The sequence below is a fragment of the Salmo salar genome, chromosome 14, assembly GCF_965601325.2.
Source record: "Salmo salar chromosome 14, fSalSal1, whole genome shotgun sequence".
Classification (NCBI taxonomy): domain Eukaryota; kingdom Metazoa; phylum Chordata; class Actinopteri; order Salmoniformes; family Salmonidae; genus Salmo; species Salmo salar.
This window is the reverse complement of record NC_138304.1, coordinates 108,656,098-108,664,786: the sequence shown is the minus strand read 5'-3', so window position 1 is coordinate 108,664,786 and position 8,689 is coordinate 108,656,098. Positions and strand designations below refer to the sequence as shown.

At 50.7% G+C, this 8,689-nt stretch overlaps 1 protein-coding gene across 2 annotated transcripts in view; it reads right to left on the bottom strand.

Moving 5' to 3' along the window:
* Positions 1-5,949: 5,949 nt before the first annotated feature.
* Positions 5,950-8,689, bottom strand: part of rrm2b (ribonucleotide reductase M2 b) — a 29,088-nt gene continuing 26,348 nt past the window's right edge. For both annotated transcript variants that reach the window (XM_045695093.2, XM_045695094.2), the window contains one exon: positions 5,950-8,689. This exon is cut by the window's right edge. The gene's annotated coding sequence lies outside the window, so the exon portion shown is untranslated.

Below are 8,689 nucleotides of genomic sequence, written 5' to 3'. Positions count from 1 at the left end.
TCGGGGTAGTGGGTGGCGTGCAGTCAGGGTAGTGGGTGGCGTGCAGTCAGGGTAGTGGGTGGCGTGCAGTCGGGATAGCCGGTGGCGTGCAGTCGGTGGCGTGCAGTCAGGGTAGTGGGTGGCGTGCAGTCAGGGTAGCCGGTGGCGTGCAGTCAGGGTAGCCGGTGGCGTGCAGTCGGGGTAGTGGGTGGCGTGCAGTCAGGGTAGTGGGTGGCGTGCAGTCAGGGTAGTGGGTGGCGTGCAGTCGGGATAGCCGGTGGCGTGCAGTCGGTGGCGTGCAGTCAGGGTAGCGGGTGGCGTGCAGTCAGGGTAGCCGGTGGCGTGCAGTCAGGGTAGCCGGTGGCGTGCAGTCAGGGTAGTGGGTGGCGTGCAGTCAGGGTAGTGGGTGGCGTGCAGTCAGGGTAGTGGGTGGCGTGCAGTCGGGATAGCCGGTGGCGTGCAGTCGGTGGCGTGCAGTCAGGGTAGTGGGTGGCGTGCAGTCAGGGTAGCCGGTGGCGTGCAGTCAGGGTAGCCGGTGGCGTGCAGCCGGGGGCGTGCAGTCGGGGTAGCCGGTGGCGTGCAGTCAGGGTAGTGGGTGGCGTGCAGTCGGGGTAGTGGGTGGCGTGCAGTCAGGGTAGTGGGTGGCGTGCAGTCAGGGTAGTGGGTGGCGTGCAGTCGGGATAGCCGGTGGCGTGCAGTCGGTGGCGTGCAGTCAGGGTAGTGGGTGGCGTGCAGTCAGGGTAGCCGGTGGCGTGCAGTCAGGGTAGCCGGTGGCGTGCAGTCGGGGTAGTGGGTGGCGTGCAGTCAGGGTAGTGGGTGGCGTGCAGTCAGGGTAGTGGGTGGCGTGCAGTCGGGATAGCCGGTGGCGTGCAGTCGGTGGCGTGCAGTCAGGGTAGCGGGTGGCGTGCAGTCAGGGTAGCCGGTGGCGTGCAGTCAGGGTAGCCGGTGGCGTGCAGTCAGGGTAGTGGGTGGCGTGCAGTCAGGGTAGTGGGTGGCGTGCAGTCAGGGTAGTGGGTGGCGTGCAGTCGGGATAGCCGGTGGCGTGCAGTCGGTGGCGTGCAGTCAGGGTAGTGGGTGGCGTGCAGTCAGGGTAGCCGGTGGCGTGCAGTCAGGGTAGCCGGTGGCGTGCAGCCGGGGGCGTGCAGTCGGGGTAGCCGGTGGCGTGCAGTCAGGGTAGTGGGTGGCGTGCAGTCAGGGTAGTGGGTGGCGTGCAGTCAGGGTAGTGGGTGGCGTGCAGTCGGGGTAGCCGGTGGCGTGCAGTCAGGGTAGTGGGTGGCGTGCAGTCAGGGTAGTGGGTGGCGTGCAGTCAGGGTAGTGGATGGCGTGCAGTCAGGGTAGTGGGTGGCGTGCAGTCAGGGTAGCCGGTGGCGTGCAGTCAGGGTAGCCGGCGGCGTGCAGCCGGGGGCGTGCAGCCGGGGTAGTGGGTGGCGTGCAGTCAGGGTAGTGGGTGGCGTGCAGTCAGGGTAGTGGGTGGCGTGCAGTCGGGGTAGACGGTGGCGTGCAGTCAGGGTAGTGGGTGGCGTGCAGTCAGGGTAGTGGGTGGCGTGCAGTCAGGGTAGTGGATGGCGTGCAGTCGGGGTAGCCGGTGGCGTGCAGTCAGGGTAGTGGGTGGCGTGCAGTCAGGGTAGCCGGTGGCGTGCAGTCAGGGTAGCCGGTGGCGTGCAGCCGGGGGCGTGCAGCCGGGGTAGTGGGTGGCGTGCAGTCAGGGTAGTGGGTGGCGTGCAGTCAGGGTAGTGGGTGGCGTGCAGTCGGGGTAGACGGTGGCGTGCAGTCGGGGTAGTGGGTGGCGTGCAGTCAGGGTAGTGGGTGGCGTGCAGTCAGGGTAGTGGGTGGTGTGCAGTCAGGGTAGTGGGTGGCGTGCAGTCGGGGTAGCCGGTGGCGTGCAGTCAGGGTAGTGGGTGGCGTGCAGTCAGGGTAGTGGGTGGCGTGCAGTCAGGGTAGCCGGTGGCGTGCAGTCAGGGTAGCCGGTGGCGTGCAGCCGGGGGCGTGCAGTCGGGGTAGCCGGTGGCGTGCAGTCAGGGTAGTGGGTGGCGTGCAGTCAGGGTAGTGGGTGGCGTGCAGTCGGGGTAGCCGGTGGCGTGCAGTCAGGGTAGTGGGTGGCGTGCAGTCAGGGTAGTGGGTGGCGTGCAGTCAGGGTAGCCGGTGGCGTGCAGTCAGGGTAGAGGGTGGCGTGCAGTCAGGGTAGTGGGTGGCGTGCAATCAGGGTAGTGGGTGGCGTGCAGTCAGGGTAGCCGGTGGCGTGCAGTCAGGGTAGCCGGTGGCGTGCAGCCGGGGGCGTGCAGTCGGGGTAGCCGGTGGCGTGCAGTCAGGGTAGTGGGTGGCGTGCAGTCAGGGTAGTGGGTGGCGTGCAGTCAGGGTAGTGGGTGGCGTGCAGTCAGGGTAGTGGGTGGCGTGCAGTCAGGGTAGAGGGTGGCGTGCAGTCAGGGTAGTGGGTGGCGTGCAGTCAGGGTAGTGGGTGGCATGCAGTCAGGGTAGTGGGTGGCGTGCAATCAGGGTAGTGGGTGGCGTGCAGTCAGGGTAGTCGGAAACAAAAATATAAAGGCAACATGCAACAATTTCCAAAATTGTACTGAGTTACAGTTCATATAAAGGAAAATCAGTCAATTTAAATTAATTCATTCGGCCCTAATCTATGGATTTGACATGCCTTGGGGCACAGCCATGGGTGGGCCTGGGAGGGCCTAGGCCCACCCACTTGTTAGCCAGGCCCACCCACTGGGGAGCCAGGCGCAGTCAAAGAGAACAGGTTTTTCCACGCACAAAAAGGACTTTATTACAGACAGAAATACTGCTAACCCCACCCTCCCTCAGACGATCCCGGAGGTGAAGAAGCCGGGTGTGGAGGTCCTGGGCTGGCGTGGTTACACGTGGTCTGCGGTTGTGAGGCCGGTTGGACGCACTGCCAAATTCTCTAAAATTACGGAGGCGGCCTACGGTAGAGAAATTAACATGCAAAAGCTCTGGTGGACATTCCTGTAGTCAGCATGCCAATTGCACACTCCCTCAACTTGAGACATCTGTGACCTTGTGTTGTGTGACAAAACTGTACATTTTAAAGTGGCCTTTTATTGTCCCCAACACAAGGTGCACCTGGGTAATTATCATGCTGTTTAATCATCTTCTTGATGTGCCACACCTGTCAGGTGGATGTATTATCTTGGGAAAGGAGAAATGCTCACTAACAGGGATGTAAACAAATTTGTGCGAGAAATTTGCGAGAAATTTGCTTTTTGTGTGTCTAGAAAATGTCTGCAGTCTTTTATTTCAGCTCATGAAACAAACTTTACATGTTGCGCGGCCTCATGTCGCAAGGGTCTTCACACAATTCTTGGAAGCTGAAAATGTCCCAGTTCTTCCATAGCCAGCATACTCACCAGACATGTCACCCATTGAGCATGTTTGGGATGCTCTGGATTGACGTGTACGACAGCATGTCCCAGTTCCCGCCAATATCCAGCAACTTCACACAGCCATTGAAGAGGAGGTGGGACAACATTCCACAGGACACAATCAACAGCCTGATCAACTCTATGCGAAGGAGATGTGTCGTGATGCATGAGGCAAACGATGGTCACACCAGATACTGACTGGTTTTCTGATCCACGCCAATACCTTTTTTTTACCTGACCTCAACCCAGTTGAGATGGTTTGGGATGAGTTGGACCGCAGAATGAAGGAAAAGCAACCAACAAGCGCTCAGCATATGTGGGAACTCCTTCAAGACTGTTGGAAATGCATTCCTCATGAAGCTGGTTGAGAGAATGCCAAGAGTGTGCAAAGCTGTCATCAAGGCAAAGGGTGGCAACTTTGAAGAATCAAAAATATTTTGACTTGTTTAACACTTTTTTGGTTACTACATGATTCCATATGTGTTATTGCCTAGTTGTGATGTCTTCACTATTATTCTACAATGTAGAAATAAGTAAAAATAAAGAAAATCCCTTGAATGAATAGGTGTGTCCAAAGTTGACTGGTACTGCATGTGTGAAAAATGTTTGGATTCAGAATGGACCATTATCATGCACCTGTCTCGAAACAGGCAGGGGAACAAAATACATGTCATATATTCACTTAAATAGGGCATGGAGGACGCTTTTCCCTGTGGTTTATTTTCACACCAGCCAGATAGGCTATACTCCTGTTGTAAAGAGAAGCAACGTGCTTAATATTAGGAAAGCTGAGAAATAAATACAGTAGGCCTAGCCTATAGAAAGCTGATCCTCCTCTTTTTAGTAGAGGCCGTCACTCTGTTCTCATGTAATTGCATAGCCTGTTGAAATGCTGGGCAACATGAGCTCATGTGTCACGGATCCCTCTGGAACTTTCATTGCGCACACACCTGGCCCCTATTCCCACTGAGTGTGTATATATATATATGTGCCCTTTGTAACAGTAATTAACAGCACCATGGTGAACAATGTACTCGCACGCACCAACGGACCTGTGCTGTGTGTTTTGGGCTTTCGTGCCCTTATGGATTGTGCAGATGATTATGGGTCTCGCCCCGTGTGTTAATCATTGTGTGCGTGATATTCGAGGTACTCCTCGCTCTTTTGTTTTGGGTTTCTACCCTGTGTTTTGTTACGTGTTTGTTTTGGTCTTCGTCCCTGTGCCTTTACACGGCACGCTGTAATTTGGGCTTAATTAAAAAATTAAAAAATGATTACGCATTCCTGCGCCTGTCTCCCGAATCATTTATACCCGCGTGACATCATGGGCTCTCATGAAGTGTTTGATTCGATTTTCGAACACATTTGCATTGATGTCAGAGTGACAATAGAGTGCTGAGTACCAGGCTGTTAGTAAGTTTAGTAGGCTAGTAACGACCATCAGCAGCATCAGAGCTTGGAGAAGACTAATTACCATGACTAAACGGTCACGTGGAATTTGGCTTCCTTCATGACTGCAGTCACCGCAACAGGAATGAAGATCTTAAATTAGGCCTAATAATAAAACATGGCTGTCTATGAACAGCTTTTGTCATATTTTACTTTTCGTAGCAGCAGGTGAGGAGAATTAACTTTATAGATGATATATTTGTAACCCTCTCACCAGGCTCGAATTTGACTCTCACGATATTAACTTACGTAGAGTATCTCAATAGCATGGGATGTTAGGTGAGAAGGACATCTCCAGTAAGAGTTCCTATTGTAAACTGTCTAGGGTTATGACAAAAGGGTATTAACTTTAGATGAAATGATTATAGGTTTGTTATTGTATCAGGATTGGCTATCCCATGTTTTAAATTAGATTGAAACATTAAAATGACTTCACCAAGGCAACATAAGGTTCAATATGTGTATTATTACATTTTCATAGAACATCAAAATAAAAATAATAAACCCCAATGAGTCGTGCACAACCCATATCCAAATTATTTAAAGCTTGCTTAATAACCCGTTGGAGCTATAAAAAAAATGACAAAGTCCAGAAGCACCTCACGTTGTGGTTACTAACTACTTGTAGATATTCCTTCTGGCGGTTTCCATGCAGGTTTCCTCACAAGATCCACAGCGAGCACAGCTATCAATGCAGACAGTACTCCGACATCCCCATGGGAACATGAACTCGTTAATCTTTCCCAAGCAAATCTCTCTCAGTGTTACACGATGCTAGGCTAACCTCAAGGCTGTCAAATACCTCCACGACGAGACGGTAGCTTCAGTCTTTACTAAGTCTAAACAAAATTATAACTCTTATAAAATAAAATCGGTATTTCCCTTCATGTCTTGGGAGGTTTTGTTCTAGTTGTCTTTATTTTAATAATTGTTCTTCACCAACGGTCGTAATGTAAAACGTCCATCCTTTTCTCAAAGTCTCTTTCCCTCCCTTTTTTCCCAGGCCTCCCGTTAACCAGGTCCACTCTCCCATTGGCCACAGCTTAACAAGCGACCCTATTGGTTAAACCTTAAAGTAAACTATTCACTTATACATTAAATAAATATTTCCTCAAAAAGAAATGCATTACAATTTAGGAGCAATTCAATCACCTTTTAATTATAATTTCCAATTAATTATAACAAATAAACTTAATACTTGGTTTTAACAAGAATAATCTCAATACTTAGTTCAAACAAGGGTATTACATGTTTAACTAGGCAAGTCAGTGAAGAACAAATTCTTATTTACAATGACGGCCAACCAAAAGACCTCCTGTGGAGACGGGGGGGCCTGGGATTAAAAATAAAATACAATACAAATATAGGACAAAAACACATCACAACAAGAGAGACACACAACACTACATAAAGAGAGACCTAAAACAACACAGCATGGTAGCAACACAACATAACAACATGGTAGCAACACAACATATTGTACAAGCATTAGTGGGCACAGTCAACAGCACAAAGGGCAAGAAGGTAGAGACAACAATACATCACCAGAAGCAGCCACAGCTGTCAGTAAGAGTGGCCATGATTGAGTCTTTGAATGAAGAGATGGAGATAAAACTGTCTAGTTTGAGTGTTTGTTGCAGCTCGTACCAGTCGCTGGCTGCAGCGAACTGAAAAGAGGAGCGACCCAGGGATGTGTTCGCTTTGGGGACCTTTAACAGAATGTGACTGGCAGAACGGGTGTTGTATGTGGAGGATGAGGGCTGCAGTAGATATCTCAGATAGGGGGGGAGAGAACGGGTGTTGTATGGGGAGGATGAGGGCTGCAGTAGATATCTCAGAAAGGGAGGAGTGAGGACTAAGAGGGTTTTATAAATAAGCATCAACCAGTGGGTCTTGCGACGGGTATACAGAGAAGTATATAATGATGTGTCCTATAAGGAGCATTGGTGGCAAATCTGATGGCTGAATGGTAAAGAACATCTAGCCGCTCGAGAGCACCCTTACCTGCCGATCTATAAATTACGTCTCCGTAATCTAGCATGGGTAGGATGGTCATCTGAATCAGGGTTAGTTTGGCAGCTGGGGTGAAAGAGGAGTGATTACGACAGAGGAAACCAAGTCTAGATTTATCTTTAGCCTGCAGCTTTGATATGTGCTGAGAGAAGGACAGTGTACCGTCTAGCCATACTCCCAAGTACTTGTATGAGGTGACTACCTCAAGCTCTAAACCCTCAAAGGTAGTAATCACACCTGTGGGGAGAGGGGCATTCCTCTTATCAAACCACATGACCTTTGTTTTGGAGGTGTTCAGAACAAGGTTACGGGCAGAGAGAGCTTGTTGGACACTAAGAAAGCTTTGTTGTAGACCGTTTAACACAAAATCCGTGGAGGGGCCAGCTGAGTATAAGACTGTATCATCTACATATAAATGGATGAGAGCTTCCTACTGCCTGAGCTATGTTGTTGATGTATATTGAGAAGAGCGTGGGGCCTAGGATCAAGCCTTGGGGTACTCCCTTGGTGACAGGCAGTGGCTGAGACAGCAGATGTTCTGACTTTATACACTGCACTCTTTGAGAGAGGTAGTTAGCAAACCAGGCCAAAGACCCCTGAGACACCAATACTCCTTAGCCTGGCCCACAAGAATGGAATGGTCTACCGTATCAAATGCTTTGGCCAAATCAATAAAAACAGCAGCACAACATTTCTTAGAATCAAGGGCAATGGGGACATCATTGAGGACTTTTAAGGTTGCAGTGACACATCCATAACCTGAGCGGAAACCAGATTCCATACCAGAGAGAATACTATATTTTACTATAGACATCAAGAAAGCCAGTCAGTTGATTATTAACAGGTTTTTCCAACACTTTTGATAAACAGGACAAAATAGAAATAGGCCTATAACAGTTAGGATCAGCTTAAAGAAGAAAGGGTCTAAACCATCTGACCCAGATGTTTTTAGGGGGTCAAGTTTAAGGAGCTCCTCGGACTCAGTGACCGCCTGCAGGGAGAAACTTTGTAGCGGGGCAGGGGGAAAAGAGGGAGGAGCATCAGGGATAGTCGCGTTAGAAGGGGGGGGGGGAGATGAGGAAATGTTGGATGGGCAAGGAGGCATGGCTGAGTCAAATAGGAATCCTGACTTAATGAAGTGGTGATTAAAGAGCTCAGCCATGTGCTTCTTGTCAGTAACAACCACACCATCAACATTAAGGGACATGGGCAGCAGTGAGGAGGAGGGTTTATTCTCCAGAACTTCTTAGGGTTAGACCCAGAGAGAGAACTGCTCCTTAAATTAACTTTGGCCTTCCGCATAGCCTGAGTGCACTTATTTCTCATTTGCCTGAACGATTGCCAGTCAGCCTAAGTATGCGTGTGCCGAGCCTTTCGCCAAATGCAATTCTTGAGGTGGAGTAACTCCGCAAGATCACGGTCGAACCAGGGGCTGAACCTGTTTTTAATTCTCATTTTCTTTAGAGGCGTGTTTGTTAACAATACCACTGAAAATATCAAAAAAAGAAGGTCCAAGCATCTTCGACAGAGGGGATCAAGCTGATTCTATACCATTTAACAGAGGGGATCAAGCTGATTCTATACCATTTAACAGAGGTGATCAAGCTGATTCTATACCAATTTACACTAGAGATCCTGGTTCGAGTCCAGGCTCTGTCGCAGCCGGCCGCGCACAATTGTCCCAGCGCCGTCCGTGTTAGGGGAGGGTTTGGCCGGCAGGGATGTACTTGTCCCATCGTGCTCTAGCGACACCTGTGGCGGGCCGGGCGTAATGCACGCTGACACTGTTGCGGCTGGCTTCCGGGTTAAGTGGGCATTGTGTTAAGCACGGCTCTCGACCTTCGCCTCTCCCGAGTCCG